Source organism: Pleurodeles waltl, chromosome 5, assembly GCF_031143425.1.
Source record: "Pleurodeles waltl isolate 20211129_DDA chromosome 5, aPleWal1.hap1.20221129, whole genome shotgun sequence".
In the NCBI taxonomy this organism is placed as follows: domain Eukaryota; kingdom Metazoa; phylum Chordata; class Amphibia; order Caudata; family Salamandridae; genus Pleurodeles; species Pleurodeles waltl.
The window spans coordinates 903,608,386-903,627,915 of NC_090444.1; the positions used below are offsets into that span (position 1 = coordinate 903,608,386).

General features: G+C 44.5%; 1 protein-coding gene across 1 annotated transcript in view; it reads right to left on the bottom strand.

The window, feature by feature from the left end:
- Window positions 1–19,530, bottom strand: part of PSMB1 (proteasome 20S subunit beta 1) — an 86,895-nt gene that overhangs the window by 24,187 nt on the left and 43,178 nt on the right. The gene's annotated exons all lie outside the window — the stretch shown is intronic.

Here is a 19,530-nt window from a genome sequence, read left to right on the forward strand (position 1 = left end):
CTTTTACTTCTCCCCTAGGAATTACAATACCCGATAGCAATAGCCAGTTGTTCTAAAGCAAGAAGAAACAGCAATGGGGAGAGAGGGCATCCTTGTCTGGTACCCCAAAACATTCTAAAACAGGAAGATGTAAAGCCATTGCATCTAATTGTAGCAGCTGGGGAATAATACATTCCTTTGGTTAGAGTAATGAAATCTGTTTTAAATCCCATTCTTTCTATATTTCGGAATACATAACCCCTCTACCCTCTCGGAAACCTTTTCGGCATCTAGATTGAAAATGTCACTTACCCAGTGTACATCTGTTCGTGGCATCAGTCGCTGGAGATTCACATGTTCTGCATAGCTCGCCATCTGGTGTTGGGTCGGAGTGTTACAAGTTGTTTTTCTTCGAAGAAGTCTTTCGAGTCACGGGACAGAGTGACTCCTCCTTTTGTCTCCATTGCGCATGGGCGTCGACTCCATCTTCGATTGTTTTCCCCGCAGAGGGTGAGGTAGGAGTTGTGTTGTAGTAATAGTGCCCATGCAATGGAGTGACTAAGTATGTACCTATTTAAGGCTAAAATAATATATATACAAATATACAAGGTTGAAGCTAACTTCCGAATTGCTACAGGCTCCCGGGGAGGTGGGTGGGCACATGTGAATCTCCAGCGACTGATGCCACGAACAGATGTACACTGGGTAAGTGACATTTTCAGTTTGATGGCATCTGTCGCTGTAGATACACATGTTCTGCATAGACTAGTAAGCAGTTAGCTCCCCAAAAGCGGTGGTTCAGCCTGTAGGAATGGAAGTGGTTTGAAATAACGTTCTTAACACGGCTTGACCTACTGTGGCTTGCTGTGCGGATAGCACGTCTACACAGTAGTGCTTGGTGAACGTGTGTGGCGTAGACCATGTGGCTGCCTTACATATTTCTTGCATTGGGATGTTTCCTAGAAAGGCCATGGTAGCACCTTTTTTTCTAGTTGAGTGTGCCCTTGGTGTAATGGGCAGTTGTCGTTTTGCTTTAAGGTAGCAGATTTGGATGCATTTAACTATCCATCTGGCTATACCTTGTTTTGATATTGGGTTTCCTGCATGAGGTTTTTGGAATGCAATAAATAGTTGTTTAGTCTTTGATGTTTTTCGTTCTGTCAATGTAGTACATTAATGCTCTTTTGACATCTAATGTATGTAGTGCCCTCTCAGCTACGGAATCTGGCTGTGGGAAGAACACTGGTAGTTCCACTGTTTGATTTAGGTGGAACGGTGAAATAACCTTTGGTAAAAATTTAGGATTAGTCCTTAGGACGACTTTATTTTTGTGTAGTTGTATAAAAGGTTCTTGTATTGTAAACGCCTGAATTTCGCTTACTCTTCTTAGAGATGTAATGGCGATGAGAAATGCAACCTTCCAGGTGAGGAACTGTATTTCGCAAGAGTGCATGGGTTCAAAAGGTGGACCCATGAGTCTTGTTAAGACAACATTTAAGTTCCATGAAGGAACAGGTGGTGTTCTTGGTGGTATAATTCTTTTAAGCCCTTCCATGAATGCTTTAATGACTGGTATCCTATATAGGGAAGTTGAATAGGTAGTCTGCAGGTATGCAGATATTGCCGCAAGGTGTATTTTAATGGAAGAGAAGGCTAGGCTAGATTTCTGTAAGTGAAGCAAGTAACCCACTACATCCTTTGGAGTTGCGTGTATAGGTTGGATCTGATTATGATGGCAGTAACAGACAAACCTCTTCCATTTACTTGCATAGCAGTGCCTAGTGGACGGCCTTCTGGCTTGCTTTATGACTTCCATACATTCTTGGGTAAGTTGTAAGTGTCCGAATTCTAGGATTTCAGGAGCCAGATTGCTAGATTCAGCGATGCTGGATCTGGATGTCTGATCTGTCGGTTGTGTTGTGTTAACAGATCCGGCCTGTTGGGCAATTTGATGTGGGGTACTACTGATAGGTCTAGCAGTGTTGTGTACCAGGGTTGCCTTGCCCAAGTTGGTGCTATTAAAATGAGTTTGAGTTCGTTTTGACTCAATTTGTTTACCAGATAAGGAAGGAGAGGGAGAGGAGGAAAAGCGTAGGCAAATATCCCTGACCAGTTCATCCATAGGGCATTGCCTTGGGACTGCCTGTGTGGGTATCTGGATGCGAAGTTTTGGCATTTTGCGTTCTCTCTTGTTGCAAACAAGTCTATTTGAGGTGTTCCCCAGAGTCTGAAGTAAGTGTTTAGAACTTGGGGGTGAATTTCCCATTCGTGGACTTGTTGGTGATCTCGAGAGAGATTGTCTGCAAGTTGATTCTGGATCCCTGGAATAAACTGCGCTATTAGGCGAATGTGGTTGTGAATTGCCCATCGCCATATTTTCTGTGCTAGAAGACTCAACTGCGTTGAGTGTGTCCCCCCCTGTTTGTTTAGATAATACATAGTTGTCATGTTGTCTGTTTTGACAAGAATGTATTTGTGAGTTATAACTGGTTGGAAAGCCCGCAATGCGTGAAAAACTGCTAGCATTTCTAGGTGATTTATATGCAGTTTTGTTTGATGTACGTTCCATTGTCCTTGTATGCTGTGTTGATCGAGGTGTGCTCCCCACCCTGTCATGGAAGCATCTGTTATTACGTATTGTGGCACTGGGTCTTGGAATGGCCGCCCTTTGTTTAAATTTATACTGTTCCACCATAGAAGCGAGAGGTAAGTTTGGCGGTCTATCAACACCAGATCTAGAAGGTGACCCTGTGCTTGTGACCATTGTGATGCTAGGCACTGTTGTAAGGGCCTCATGTGTAGTCTTGCGTTCGGGACAATGGCTATGCATGAAGACATCATGCCTAGGAGTTGTAATATCATCTTTGCTTGTATTGTTTGTGTTGGATACATGCGTTGTATGATCTTGTTGAAATTTTGAATTCTTTGTGGACTTGGAGTGGCTACTCCTTTTGTTGTGTCTATTATGGCTCCTAGGTATTGTTGTACTTTGCACGGCAAAATGTTGGATTTTGCAAAGTTGACGGTGAAACCTAGTTTGTAGAGGGTTTGTATGATTTGATTTGTGTGTTGTAAGCACTTTGTTAGTGAATTGGTTTTGATTAGCCAATCGTCTAGATACGGGAATACATGTATTTGCTGCCTTCTGATGTGTGCAGCCACTACTGCTAGACATTTTGTAAAGACTCTTGGTGCGGTTGTTAAACCAAAAGGCAATACTTTGAATTGGTAATGTATTCCTTTGAATATGAACCGTAGGTATTTTCTGTGAGATGGATGTATTGGTATATGGAAATACGCGTCTTTGAGGTCTAAGGTTGTCATGTAGTCCTGTAGTTTTAGCAATGGTAACACCTCTTGTAGCGTGACCATGTGAAAGTGGTCTGATTTGATGTAGGTGTTTAGTATTCTGAGGTCTAGGATTGGTCTCAGTGTTTTGTCCTTTTTTGGTATTAAGAAGTACAGTGAATAGACTCCTGTGTTTGTTTGTGTGATTGGTACTAATTCGATTGCATTCTTTTGCAATAGTGCTTGAACTTCTATTTCCAGAAGGTCGGAATGTTGTTTTGACAATTTCTGTGCTTTTGGTGGTATGTTTGGAGGGAATTGTAGGAATTCTATGCAATAACCATGTTGGATAATTGCTAAGACCCAAGTGTCTGTAGTTATTTCCTCCCATGCTTTGTAATAATGACCTATTCTTCCCCCCACTGGTGTTGTGTGGAGGGGGTGAGTGACATCTGAGTCACTGCTTGGTTGTAGGGGTTTTGGGGCTTTGAAATTTTCCTCTATTCCTAGGGAATTGCCCTCCTCTGTATTGGCCCCGAAAGCCTCCCCTGTACTGTCCCTGGACGGTGTTGCCTGCGAGGTGCTGGCTTGTGTGGCCTGACCCCGAAACCCCCCTCGAAAGGGTGTCTTGCGGAAGGTGCTGTAGGTTCCTCTGCTCTGCGGGGAGTAGAGTGCGCCCATGGCTTTAGCAGTGTCAGTGTCTTTTTTAAGTTTTTCGATTGCCGTGTCCACTTCTGGCCCGAACAGTTGTTTTTCGTTGAATGGCATATTGAGCACTGCCTGCTGTATCTCTGGTTTGAACCCAGACGTTCTTAGCCATGCGTGCCTTCTAATGGTCACAGATGTATTAATTGTTCTTGCAGCTGTGTCTGCTGCGTCCATAGAAGATCGTATCTGGTTATTTGATATGTTCTGTCCTTCCTCAACCACCTGCTTTGCCCTTTTTTGAAGTTCCTTGGGTAGATGCTCGATGAGGTGTTGCATCTCATCCCAATGGGCACAGTCATAGCGCGCAAGTAGTGCTTGAGTTAGCGATGCGCCACTGGTTTGCAGCTTGTACTGCGACTTTTCCCAGCTGCATCGAACTTGCGGCTCTCTTTATCTGGGGGTGGTGCGTCCCCAGATGTGTGGGAGTTGGCTCTCTTCCGAGCTGCTCCCACTACGACGGAATCTGGTGGCAGCTGTGTGGTGATGAAAACAGGGTCTGTAGGAGGTGCTTTATATTTCTTGTCCACCCTTGGCGTTATTGCCCTACTTTTGACCGGCTCCTTGAAGATTTCCTTTGCGTGCCGAAGCATACCTGGCAGCATAGGCAGGCTTTGGTAGGAGCTGTGGGTGGAGGAGAGGGTGTTGAATAAAAAGTCATCCTCGACTTGTTCTGAGTGGAGGTTTACGTTGTGGAATTGTGCTGCTCTAGCCACCACTTGAGAATATGCTGTGCTGTCCTCAGGTGGTGAGGGCTTTGTTGGATATGCCTCCGGACTGTTGTCCGACACTGGGGCGTCATAAGTCCCAAGCGTCTTGATCCTGGTCACCTTGGCTCATGGTGGTGTGAGCCGGGGAATGTGACGGAGTTTGCGCTGGTGAGATGTTAAGTACAGGTGGAGGAGAGGGTGGCGGAGTCACCTTTTTCACCATTTTTGTTTGTGGCGCCTGGTCTGTTTGAAACTCCAGTCTCCTTTTTCTCCTAATAGGGGGAAGGGTGCTTATTCTTCCTGTTCCCTGCTGTATGAAAATACGTTTTTGCGTATGGTCCACTTCGGTGGATTGCAGCTCTTCCTCAAACCTATGCTTTCGCATCTGAGAGGACAGTGATTGCTCCTCTGTATAAGAGCCTGGACCTGGGTCGGTTACGGGTTGTTTCGGCACCGAAACCCTGCCTGTATCTTTTTTCGGCTCCGAGGTGGCTCTTTTCTTTTTTGGAGTCGAAACCTCTCGGCGTCGATCTTCGTCGGTGCCGCTGTCTAGGCGTCGAGCCGTTTCTACACCGCTATCTCGGTGTCGTTGCTTCTCTCCAGCACTTTCTCGATCCCGAGAAGGCTGCGTGCCGGTGTCTCGACCGGAGTCGGACGATCTCGGCACTGTTTTGGCCTTTTTCGGTGCCGATGGTCGGTCACCGAACTTATGGGTGGAGCCATGGCCTGGTGGCAGTGGCGTCCCCTGGGCCTTGTCACTTTTTTTATGTGTTGTTTTCGACGTCTTACTCACGGTTCTTTGATCGTCGAATTCCTCGGAGTCCGATTCGTGGATCGAAAAGGTTTCTTCTTCCTCTCGTTCCTCGAACTCTCGGTGCGCTGTCGGCGTGGACGCCATCTGAAGTCTCCTGGCTCGACGGTCACGGAGTGTCTTTCGGGACCGGAACGCGCGACAGGCTTCGCAAGTCTCTTCACTGTGCTCAGGTGACAGGCACAGGTTACAGACCAAATGTTGGTCTGTATACGGGTATTTGTTGTGGCATTTGGGACAAAAACGGAACGAGGTCCGTTCCATCGGCGGTGTTGGACACGCGGTCGGGCCGACCAGGCCCCAACGGGGGCTCGAAAACTACCCCGAAGGGCACCGGAGCGCGTCGATCTTCGATGCGGTGTTGAATCTAACTACGCCGATCCCGAACGCAACAATACCGACGAAAATCTTCCGAAATCTACTAACTTTCCGTTCCGAAACTCGGAGCGACAGGAACACGTCCGAACCCGATGGCGGAAAGAAAACAATCGAAGATGGAGTCGACGCCCATGCGCAATGGAGACAAAAGGAGGAGTCACTCGGTCCCGTGACTCGAAAGACTTCTTCGAAGAAAAACAACTTGTAACACTCCGGCCCAACACCAGATGGCGAGCTATTGCAAAACATGTGTATCTACAGCGACAGATGCCATCGAACATAATGTTATGTTTTCTTCTATTTTATTACGTTGTTGCCAGAGTAAATGTAAAATTGTTCGAAGAAGAACGGGATGGGTTAAAACCGACTTGAGATGGGTGAATAAGTGATGACACAATTATATTAGAAAGAATCGCTAATATTTTTGCCAAAATTGTAATGTCAGCATTTATCAAAGAAATAGGTCTGTAGCTAAAACATTCTAGTGAATCTTTACCAGGACTAAGAATAGTAGTGATACATGCACGCAAAAATTCTGGAAAGAAGTGTCCATTTTTCAATGCTTCATTAAAGTTTTTAACAGCGGGGTTAAATGGGTTTTAGTAATCTTTTAAAATTGAATAGGGAAGCCATCTTCACCGGCGGCCTTACTTGTACCTAAACAATCAATAGCTTTGTAATTTTTTATTATGTTAATTCTCCTTGAAAACTATTTTTCTGTTCTTGAGATAATCTAGGAATATTTAAATTATTGAAAAATGAGTCTTCCTCTTTAGCATCTGAACACTGTAATGATGTAAAAAGTGTTTCATAATGGTCTGGAACTGCGACAGTTTATCAGAGGGTAGTGCAAATAAACTACCAGAAGGATTTTTAATAGCAGATATAGTTCTAGAGGATTCTTGTTGGGGCAATTGATATGATAAGTCTTTCAGCTTTCTCACCCTTTCATAATTGTGTTGACAAATTAGGAAAAAGCATTTTTCAGCATGAGATGTATATAGATTTTCAAGTTTAAATTTAACAGAGTGATTTCCTTAATATTTCCGGAGATTGTTTTATTTTACCTGTTCGTAAGGGATATAACCTCTTTTTCTAACGATAACCTCTGTATTTTTTTTAATTATTATTATTATTTTTTTTTTTTTTTTAAAGAGATGAATCTCTCATGACCATACCTCTGATTACTGCCTTGCCAGCTCCCCAAAAAGTGTACTGGCACTCGTAACTGAATTGTCATTTTCTTTAAGAAATCGTTCAACATGTTGACATGAGCTTAGTTTTGCTTCAGATGTTTTATATAAATAAACATTAAATCTCCAATTGGATTTTGGGGTTTGCGCTAGTCCAACATTAATGTGTATATCTATTAAGTCGTGATCTGAAAGGCTGCATGGAGTAATTCTTGCATGTGTTATTTAACTGTATTGTTGTAGAAGACATCGGGAAGTAATCTATTCTAGAACAAATTCAATAAGAACAAGACGTAAAAGTATCATTTCTGTCATCTGGGTGTAATAATCTCAATGGTCCTTGTAATATGAAGTCTTCCATAAGATCTTTTAAAATAAGTCTGTCACTTGTGTGATGGGTATCTGGTTTACCTGATCTGTCAATGAATGGATCTACAATGACATTCCAATCTCCCCCAATTATTAGTCGTGTAGATTCAAAAGAGGACAATAACCTATTAATCTTTGAAATAAATTAAGTTTTGGAATCAGTGGGTGCGTAGATTGTACCAATAATCCTGAATGAATGTCTAACACAAAAGTTATCAAGTACATATCTACCATTATCAACTATCCATGTTTGAATAACTTTATAAGGGAGGTTTTTATGAAAAAGAATGGCTACTCCACACTTGTGAGTAGGAGTTTTATTAGTAGGGATTATGCTAGCATGCATAACTGGACCAATCCAGTCTCTCTTCAATTTTTCGCTTTCTGACACTGTGAGATGAGTTTCTTGGATCAATACAATATCAGGTCTTTGTTGTCCAAGAAAATGAAGCATTTTCTTTCTCTTAATAAAATGTGTTAAGCCATTAACATTCAATGAAACAACATTCAAAGGTTTCATCCAATGAAGTGACATATTTAAAAGAAAAAATAAAATAATATTGATAGAATTTAGAAGAATCTAGAATTTATAGGAACAGAAACACAAGATTATAAATGTACAGAAAACGGTTGAGATGCAGGAAAAGGAAAGTGTAGGACAAAAAAGTATACAAAAATTAGAATGTTTCAGTACAGGTGAATGAGTATGAAAAAAAGGAAAAGAGAGGAAAGAAGATATAGATATGAAATCAAGTTAAATATTAGGCATTGATTCAAATAAGAATTTATTATTTAAGAAAACTATCAGTGCAAATTTAAATTGTCCAACACTGAGTGATAAGACAATTACATACACTTAACAACTAAGTCTTTGAACTGAGGGAATAGACAAATTACACTGAAGTGGTAAACAGAAATGAGGGTAGATGTGCCATTACCAATTCGAAATAAAATAACATTTCCAAAATGACGTTAATATATAATCGTATAGAGGAAGGAAAAGAAACCAAGGGAGGGACATCATTTAAAAGTGATCTAAATCCAAACAGTGGGAAAATATGATGCACAAAACTCTGAAATAAGAAAAGGAGGAAAGAAGAGTGCAAAGCATTATTACATAAATTGTTGTCTCTATCATGATCAAGGTTTCAAAGGTGATCTAGCTTTATCTCTAGGTTGATGTTTCTTCCATGCTGTAAGTTTACCACCATGAGACCATTGCGGTTGAACAGAGTCCCATTTTCGTTGATCAGCATCGTCTGGAGTAGTAGATACAGAAGGTTCTTTTGTGGGTGGTGGAGATGAAGATTTGGGTTCCATCTCTGAATCCTTTTAATCCAAGTCATTAAAAAAATGATTCCAAGTAATGAGGATCAAAGTACTCCTTGGTTTTCCCTTGAAAAAGTCACAATCATAGTGGCAAGTTCTAAAAGACCATATTTGATGTCTCTCTTCATTCTAGTGCACAAATTTAAAAATTGTGTCCTTTTAAGATAGATGGGTGCCGAAAAGTCTGCAGTGATAATGACTTGCAATTTGTCATATGCATAAGGACCAAGTCTCCTTGCTTCCATAATCATTTGACAAGCTTGTTGATGCCGCAAACAGCAGGCTAAATATGTCGAGGATTTGTAAAACGATCAGATGTGTGGGACCAGACACGATGGGCCCTCTGAAATTCCAGTGTGACGGTAAAAGTGATGTTCTTCAGCGTTGGTATTAAATTGGTCAAAATACCTAACATGTCGTCTCTCTCTATTTGTTCTGGAAGACCTAGGATTCTAACATTGCTCCTCCTACGGGAGTCTTCTAAGTCAATAATTTTCTGCTGCAAATACCAGATATCATGACTTGTATCAGGAGCTTTATCAAGATGAGACTAAATGTCCGTAATGAGACTATCCATTGCCTGCAAACAGGAGTGAAATTTAGTAACTTCACTTCTTAATCCTTGAACTTCTATTGTATTTGCAGAGACTGCATTATTTACGGACGTAAGTGAAGATTTTATATCTAGTAATTCTTTCAGTATTGTGTCCATAGCGGAGGAGGGTAATTCTGGGGATTCAGCCATCATACACTTTCAGACATCAATACCGGGTTTAGATAGCAGGGCTGCACTATATAATTGTCTTACAGATTTAATTTCTGACGTAGGAAATATCTTTCGCCCTTACCTCCAGACTTTTTCCAGTTTTAGGTGATTAATACATCTGAAGACGCAAGCGACACGCCCAAAAATAAGCACTCTTCTTTCCCACTTTTCTATTCTCCTCTTAATTTGAAAAAATACCCACTAACCATACAACCTTGAGTTATCACTCAGAAAATATACCTTGTGTCTAATGATCAAATATTTTTGGGATAAAGTTCAAGCTTCTCATGAGGGAAAAAGAAAAAAAAACAAGTTCACAAACATATAAGGAGACACTTTCCAACGCTTACTTTTCCTACCAGCTGAAGTCTGTTGTCAAAGAATGAAAGAGCATTTCACCTCGTAGTCCCTGTCTGCACATCACCATTTTAAAAATTTCAGAGCTTCACTTCAGTAAGCTTCAAATTCAACTGCAGAGCATGTTGCCAGGAAATCATGAATTATTCAATGTCCTCCCCCCTTCTGACATCATAAGTATCTTATTTTTGTGTATTGAGGAGTTTGGGAAGGTATAATTGGCCTGATTCATAGTCTGTCTTTTCTGGCTCTAAAGAGGAGTCGCCATCTTCCTCGGCGATCAGCTCTGCCCCATGGGTGTAGTTTGAATAATGTCTTTGTGCTGCCTGATTTTGGGAAACAAACTGCTGTGCAACTGGTAGCAATGTATTGTACATCTTCTCCATTAAATGTTATTTGTATACACAATTCAGACGTGAATTAGTTCTATCAAATGTATAGTAGAACTGATTTTGAATACTTCAAAACTTTTGGTTCTTTTATCAGTGCCACAGAATAGACTATACTGCAGTTGCGCAGACGCCCAGTTGCCCATTTAGGAGAACACACAGACTGTAGTGTGTGTCATCCAGTGCTTCCACTGTCGTAAGCTGAAGACTGTTTCTTTGGAAGGGATGTGGTCTACTGGACAAAAAGTAAATGAAACCAGACTATAAAGGATTTCATTTTTGTGAGCCGTAGTGGGTGCTGTGATCAGTGAATGGGACCGTGGGAACAGGATTTCTTTAAAGGAAACTTATTCCAGGAGGCAGGTTCTGGTTAACGCTACTATACCCATGCTTCTTGTAGCACAGTCAGGCTACATTCTGAAAGGGGTTGCAGGGATTCGAATTACTCCATTTATCCTAAAAGCAAGGCACTGGCTTTTCCAGCTAAGGAGACAAATGCTAGTACAAAACAGTCCAGGGGAGATCACTCGACAGGTCTCTGGGACACAGGCAGCAATTCTAATTTATCAAAAGGCTTCCTAGTTTCTGAACACTAAGAATGTTGCACATTGTAGTATCTGATGCACAGGTTTTAACTTTCAGCTGGCTTATAACCATATTACATGTATGCTGCAAACTTGGATTACATTAACAATTCAGAAACATTACAAATTAATGGCAAAATAATTTTCTCTAACATGCTGTATACTGCAACATGATGGCCCGAAAATATCCTTCACTATCACTTCCCATATCTTTGTTCTTAGCAGCTGAGAGGGAGTTCTAGGCACATCAGCTACTATACTAGAGTTGCTCTTATGGTAATTTCAAATTAACTTTATTCAGCATCAGGTGGTATAAAAGTTAAAAGCGATACAATAAAAATCATAATGTTTACACATTAAAAAAAATAAAAATAAACAAAAACCGCTCCAACATCAAAACCTTCATGGGGGTGTGGCCAAGATGGCGGCCGCATTAGACCCACTGCATCGAGCTTCATCCTCGGCCTGCGTAATAGCCTATATTTTCCTGTGCCATCTGGCCTGTCAGACACCGACAATTGCCTGGGCCACCCTTCCCCGGGGTGGGCATAGACCAGGGGAGGCATGCAAAAACAGATTTCCTGAAATCAGAAGACCTAAATATCAGCCAGTGTGCCGCAGATGCCTGGGAGACAGGTGCACGAGGACCTCAGAGGGACTGGTTTGACCACAGGGAGCGGTGGTCAAACCTCCCTGCTAACGGCTCCCTTCCTGCTCCCTGGGGTGTACCGCTGAGAAGGGATACTGGGCCTGGTGCACCTGCATCAGGGGTGCACCCTGGAAGCCTGATGCCTTGTCTCCCCCCCCCCCCCCCCCCCCAGCCTCCATCTCGGCCTGCAGCATTTGCCACAGAAGCCTACACAACTACAGGAGTAACTGCAACTTCAGAAGCCCCGGAACCTAGCCGAACTTCTCCAGCGACGCGAGGGGGTTAGCAGCGGCCAGACATCTGCTCAGGCACAGGTCACACATGCGGCTCCGACAGAGCCATGATTGGAGTGGGGGACAGCTGCCTTGACACCTGCATGTGAGGGGGCCCAGCGGCAGTAGGCCACACGGGCCCCTCACATTCATCTACTGTCTGCTTGTCCTAGCCCTGCCCTGGGGCATCCGGGCCAGTAGACCCCTCTGGACTGAAGGAGGGGTGCAAACGCTGCACACTAAGTGTGCGCACGGTAGGCCGGGGGAAACCCACAGCACTATCTTCCATGCAAGTGAGGCACTTCTGAAAGCGACCTACGCAAGGCCTCTTTTTGGCAGCACGCTCCCCTCTGGCCACATCTGACACAACCAGTCTGTCGGAGGACTCTCAGGTAGTGAGTGCAACAGCACTAAGCACTGGAGATCCACAGTGAATCGGGGCGCCAGTCTCAAACCGTTGAAGGCTGCCTGATCTGTAATTTAATAAACCCAGTGATGTGCTGCCGACTGGTGGGCCCTCTGCTGCTGTATTGCTGCCCTGTGATTTGAACTAGGTGCGCCCCTTGCTCCCCTGGAATTTGACTGTGTTTGCTAGGAGATGGAGCAACTGGGAGGCCGGATAAACTTGTACAGCCTCCACATGGCAGCTAGCATTGCCACAACGGACAGCGACATGATGGGGAAATCCAAATAATAATCAGACCCCGTGACCCAGCAATACCACACCACGCCAACCCCCTAATATAGGTCATACTCTGGGCACCTTGAACTACTTGGAAGCCACCTTCCACACGCACTCCACCCAAATTAAAAAAGGTGCTCCTTGCCATTCCAGACACTAAACCCATGCTTGAGCCAAAATCGATGCTGTCTTCCTGGACATGACCTTACTAAAGGCAGGCCATCAAAAACTAACTGACAGCATGGATGACCCTGAATCTGCCCTGACGTCTGCGAGTCCCATGGTACACAATCTTCAAACGTAACTAAAGGCCATGAGGGAGGAAGTGGCCTCACTTCACTGCAGAGTAGAAGATGCCAAAGGGTGCTTGAGGTGCAACAACATCTGCCTTCTGGGCTTCTCTGAAAGGTCAGAGGATGCAGCATGAAACCATTACTGTAAAATTGGCTGAGCACAATAATGGAGAAAAGAGTCCCCAAGTTCTTTTCTGTGGAGTGAGCACACTGCATAGCTGGCATTTCGCCTAACCCTCCCCTGCCCCATCCGAGACCCCGACACAAACAGTCATTGCCCATCTTCTAAATGACTGATCAAGATGTGGTGCTACAACTGTTCCACATGAAAGACCACTGGAGCTATGAGAACATTGCGATCACAGCCTACCCTGATTTCATGATGGAGGTGCAAAGTCTCCGTAACTCCTATGTGAAAGTTGAACACCACCCATGGGAGCTGCAACTCGAATACACACTCTAATACTCTGCAAAGCTCAAGGGGTCTGTTGGTTAGTGCTCCAACATCTTTACATCTCCAGAGGATGCGTGGACCTGGTTCCATGCTAAAGGGCTGGCACAAATTCCCACTGATGACCAGAGGGCTGGTAAATGGCTGGTGCCCTAACCAAGGTGCAGGAAACAAAGAAATGTCAGAAACTGTCCCACTCAGAACAAGATGGCTGCCAAGCAGGCTATGGCGGAGGCCTTGTAACAAGCACAAACTATGGCGGAGGCCTTGTAACAAGCACAAACCCCTTTGCAATGGTTCATTCACTCTATTATTGTTTAACTGGAGTCTCTCAGATGTGCCTGGGGGTTGCGGCCCAGCTGTGCTTGGCCTAGTTGGCTGGGACGGGGGGGGGGGGGGGGGGAGACAGAGTGTGTGTGTGTGTGTGTGTGTGTGTGTGTGTGTGTGTGTGAGAGAGCGTGAGAGTGAGTGAGGGAAGGAGTGAGTGAGTGTATACACACGTACTTGAGCACCTGGTTCACGCCGCAGGCATACCTCACTGATATAAATCAATGGGTACACCAGTACGTAACATCACACAATGTAACTTCATGACATGGAATGTGTGTGACATGGCCATCCCTGCAAAACGCTATCGAATTCAAGTTTATCTCATCCCCCAAAACACACACATTGCTACAAGTGACACACCTAACACTATAAAAGCTACACAGAGTCCGTGCAAAATACAGGAGGCAGGTTTATGGCACCTCCTTGTCAGCCTATGCCCAGGATGTTCTGCTTTGGACTGCCCCATGGGTTCCCTATGTGGTAGACGCACAGAGTGTGGATGCGGAGGGACGATATGTAATAATAGAGGAGCACCTTGACAGAGCCCTGAGAACATTAGTGGGTGTTTATGCATCTAACACTAACCAGGCTGCCTTCCTAGACATTCTTACACCTCTGCTCTTCCAAGACCTGCACTCCCCTGGTCCATGCGGCAGTGATTTTTATTGCGATCCAGATGTGAATTGTGATCCCTCCGTTTCTCCCCCCGTGTAATGCCCCATGCGTTTAAACTGCACAACACTTCTGTGACTGGATGGCTCACAGACTATACCCCATCCACAACGTACACACCAGACTGGACATATTTTTGTGCACTGAGCAACAGGGTGCAGATTGACCGAACGGACTATCTAGTGTGCACCCTCATGGACCACTGTCCTCTACAATTAACCCTACGGTGGTGCAGACTGCACCCCAGCATACCAACTTGGAGACTGTAGGCCGAGGCACTCTTTGACACACTGCCCCACCCCCTTTCAGGGACAACCTGTTGACATGTATCCCCGATACTTTGATCTCAATAAGGGTACCAACCTGACCAGGACGATGGAATGGGATCCACACAAAGTGGTCATGCGAGGTCACTGCATGGCTGTCACATGGGGAGGTCCGTTGACTCCTGCAGGCAGACTTGAGGTAGAGGTGGCTAATAGACTACGTCAGTCAAGAGGCTCCAACTGCTGCATAAGCAGCACAAACATACAGAGACTTGTTTGGGGAGGCATGATTACAAGCAGCGCCTTGCCCTACTGCTCACAAAGGGCGACTGCTCTGTCAAGTTGCTGCCGTGGCTGGTTAAAGAGGACTAATAGCACTCATAGATACGTGCAACAAGATTGAAAGATGGCACACTGGTGACCATGCATGTCGCCAATAACACTGCATTCAGGGACTAGTACCAGACCCTACATAGGACTGAGGGTGCTCCGCCATCAGACCAGCCAGTGCCTCCCTCCAAGGCTTGATGCTCTTACTAGATCAAACTGTGGTTGTCTCAGGACTTAGAATCAACTGGCCCAAGTTGTGTCTGTTCCCTTTGGTTCCCAACTCCAGGGCCAGCCAGTTATACTCTAGCCCGACACTGGCTTAAATGGTGCTACGATACGTTTAGGTATCTGGAAGTCCAGATCTATCACACAGAAAAGGACACCAAGGAGGGAAATATAGATAAACTGCTAGGTTTGATCCGTAAATCCTTTCCCTTCTGGCTCTCACTGCCTCTCTCCCCACTAGGATGAGAGGCAATCGCCAAAATTCTCGCACTGCCCACCTACTATACTTTTTCCACTGCACTCCTGCTTACAATTCCCAGGTGCATTTTCCGAATGCTACTTTGTCTCCTGCTGGAATATGGGGTAAAGGCAGGAGACTAGTAGAATTTGCATCCTCCAACAACTTCTGACTGAGGGAGGACTCTGAGCACCTCATTACGAACTGTATTATGCGGCGGCGCAACAGCAAAGGCAGCTACAATGGCTGGGCACAGCTGCCCGCTCCAAAAGGGTGGCCGTTCGCATGATCCTTGAGGGAACTAGCACATATACATGGCTGACTGGACCAGGGATTCACCCAAAGTGAGAAACACTGCAGAGGACGGGGGCTCAGCAGTGTTGGCAGAGATACTTGCACGGTTGGGTCACACATCCCGTATTCCCCACTAACAGATAAATGGCACTTGCTTGACTGGGGGATGGCACAGAGATTTGACACAGAAGTGAGGAGGAATGCAGGGATTGACTATCTAGGAGACCTATTTCACAACGCTGTCCTCATGCCCTTCCAAGATATCATTGACACTTTCAGTATAGAGTCGGGCCACTTCCTGACATGCCATTCCATACAATATCCGATCCACACCACCTGGGGCTGCAATGACGAGTACCTTACCCCATCACCGAACTACGCATCCTGCTTGTAGATGAAGGCATATGCTGTACCATTTCTACACTGTACACAGCACTGAACTCCACTCCACCTGAGGGAGCGTGGACCAGATGGAAAATCATTCTCCTACAACCACTGACTGACAAATCTTGGTCCGGGGTGCTCCAGCATGTAAATAAGGTGTCCCATAACCTGCAATTCAGTTTTATGCAGTTCAGTTATTTGCATCAGGCCTACCTAAACCCCCCCCCCCCAAACAAATTATACGCATGTTCCCAGCATAGTGCCCTGAATGCCGAAGATGCAGGACACCTGCCACCAGATTCTATCACATGGTCAGGGACTGCCCGGTGTTACTAGCATCCTGGCATGAGGTCACAAGTATCACCACTGAACTTGCAGAACATGCACTCCTGAGTATTACCTACTGGGTCTTTGCCATAAGGCCACAGGGCACAAACACCTGCACAGATTCATAGATCTCGCTTCTGCCACCTTCCAGTGACAAATCCGGATATCCTGGAAGGAGCTTGCAACCTACGATGTCCAGCGCTGGTTGTTCAGGCTGTTGAAATGAGCTTGTACTGAGGCAGATCCTCTCATGGTATTAAGAGAAAAGGGACGTAGCAGGACAGTTGGAGGGTGTTGGGAAACAAACATCAAAATCTGAGGCGAAGAATGATAACCGCCCACCTTGAATTTCAAGCTTCCCCCAGCTGCCAAGGACCAGCTCACACCACAGATTAGAGAGGAGGATAACTGGGGATGGAACCAGGATGTCCTCTGGGTCACAAGTACTAGATAGCTGTTACAATGCCTGACCCCACTACTAACCCCCCCCCCACCCAAAACCTGAAGGCATGGAGCCCCAGGGGTACCACCGGGGAGACCTTGAGAAGGCGGCACCATTTCAAGATACCTACCCTCTCTCCCTCTGCTGCCCCTCAGTGCACTTCCATTTAATAAACACCCAGCCCAATGGATGGATACCTGGCTCACTATTGGAGGAGACTAATTCTTGGTTTATCTAGATTAACTTGCTTCCCACATCCAGGTTTAGCAGACTAGTACCAGATGGGAGGGAAACGAAAGTTCTCAAACTTATGTTCAGATTTTACCACATCTGCTAGGTTGTGGAAGCTCCAGAGTTCTGCACCATACATCATGGTGCCCAAAGCTTTTGGCCCATAGACCTGCAATGCTGGGGCTACTGGTTTGCTGTGAGATGCATAATGCTCCTTCAGAATAGCACCTACAATTCGTTTGTGCTTTAGTCACTTTGGTATGGAATGGAAAAAGAATGCTGAGAGTTGTTAGCCTAATACCTAGATAGCCGAAGGCATCTACTCTTTTCAGCTCCACTCCACCCTAGGTCATTCTTCCTCTATAGGATTTAATAACTAACGTATAATCTGTCTTAGCTGCATTCACCTCTAAACCACACATACAACAAAAGGTCTTGCAGGGTTCAGCAGCCAACTTTGTGTTTGAGACACTAAAAAAAGTATCAGGTAGCGTGGGTATTTTTATCTTGACCAAAGGTGGGGCTTCGACGGGGAATAGTGAAAGGAAACGCACTACCTCATTCAAATGGAATGAAAACAGAGAAGTAAGCACATACCTTTGGTGGGGGTGGGGGTGCCCTTGCTAACAGGAACTGTGCTGGTAAGCAGGCCTTGCTTCCCCCATCTTACTCTGGCAAAATTGCCCTTGTGGAAGTGAACTATGATTGATAGAAGATTCAAGGACAACTGCCACAGCTTCTACCGGGGTACCACGTTGAACACAGACTTCAGATCGACAAAGGCCACATATAAGTGACCCTTGCCGATTAGCACAGTTTTCCTATACAGGAGAAGAAAGCGAAAGACCTGGTCTACTGTGCTAGTTTCCTTCCTGAACCCAGCTTGATATTGGTTAAGTATTTTTGTTTCGTTGATCCACCCATGGATTTTCTCCAATACCACCCCAACAAAAAAACCTCCTGGAAGGAGTACATCAGGCTTATTGTTCTGTAATTAGTAGGCAACGTCCGATCTCCCTTTTTAAAAATGAATTCAACCTCAGCTCCTTTTCCAGCTGCTAATGGGCACTCCCTTAGATATAGCATTACTCATCGCTATGATATATCTGGACCACTTTTCTTTATCGTAGATGAAAATGTTACCTGGTAAACCGTCAGGCCACTGAGCTAGCCCCTGGACAATAGCACTTATGGCGACTTCTACATCACTTAAATAGAACGCCATATAACTCTGTGCCTGGGCTTCAGGGGTATGCCATGCATCATGATCAAGATCTTGTGTTTCATCATTATATGATGCCTTAGAGTGATTGACCCAATCAATAAACGAGAAGTTGTTTGCTGATTGTGAGGCTTACCCTTTCCACCCATTGTCAGCAAAGACCAACTTTGGCAAAAATCTTTATCAACGCATGTTTTTAAAAGATCTTGCCACATTTACCATTCTATTCCCTTTTAGCTGTATTTTGGACTTGTTTATATTTCTTCCTTCGGTAACTTATTTGCCCTAGGTCCCTTTTCCTTATTGCTAATGTTAATTAGCTTCTAGTCTGTCTGCACTCCTGTATGTATTTGGCACTTAAAGGTAAGAAACTATGTGTTAGAAAAAACATGAATGTATACTTGTTGCTTCCAATATATTATTGTCTTTAACCATTACAGCTTCTAAACTCAGTAAGGTAGTTGCTAAATCAGACCCTATGGAAGTCAAGGTGTGTCAATGTGCGGCTAGCAGGCACCATTTAAGATGGCGTTTGTTATTAGCTAGCTGGACATCTTTTGTGATGCAGCATGGGAGGTGATCGATGGGCAATTTTCCCCAGAATAGTTAGCACATAGAGGTATAAAGGGTTGCGATCGCTGTCCATTCTTTTCTTAACAACCATATCTTTTCTACACTTTGCCACAGTCCGAGGTCAATCAATATAAATCAATGCAGCTCTCATGATAGGGTTTATTTTATGTAAATACCCCCTGCCATTCGATTTTGTTCTGCCATTCGCTGCCTTAAGCCCATATTCTAGTGTAAGGGCCTTGAATTGTAGGGCAGCTTGGGTCCACTTTTTAACAGGGGCTAGGTCAAGTTGAGGGAAGGCTCATTTCTCATCTTCGTAAGTCAGATTCATATCATCCAGTCCAAAGGTTCAAACGCAGTGTTGAAATCCCCTGCCAGAACAGTATATACTGAATGTGTCCTCTTTTCCCAATAAATTTCTAATGGTTGCCTCCTTTGGCCCTTCTCTTGAAGATCTTATAAAATTCCAGGTTAAGATTGTTGTTTGACCTAATTTTTAATCCCAAAATATCTGAAAAATCAATCTATAGTCTCACAATTGTATAGTTGAGTGAACTTCTCATCCACGTTTTCAACCCTCCAAACGGCCACCCGCAAAGACTTGTTTTTGCTGGAATGCAATATTTTCCATAACCAGCCAAAAACAGACTCAATACTCCAAGATTCCTGGAATAAGCAGATGTCAAACTCGTCAACAAAATTGTTCGAAAATTGGTAAGTTCAATTTAGATTTTAGGCCTGCAACATTCCAGGAGAGACTATGGAGACCTTATCGGTCTTGTCACTATTTA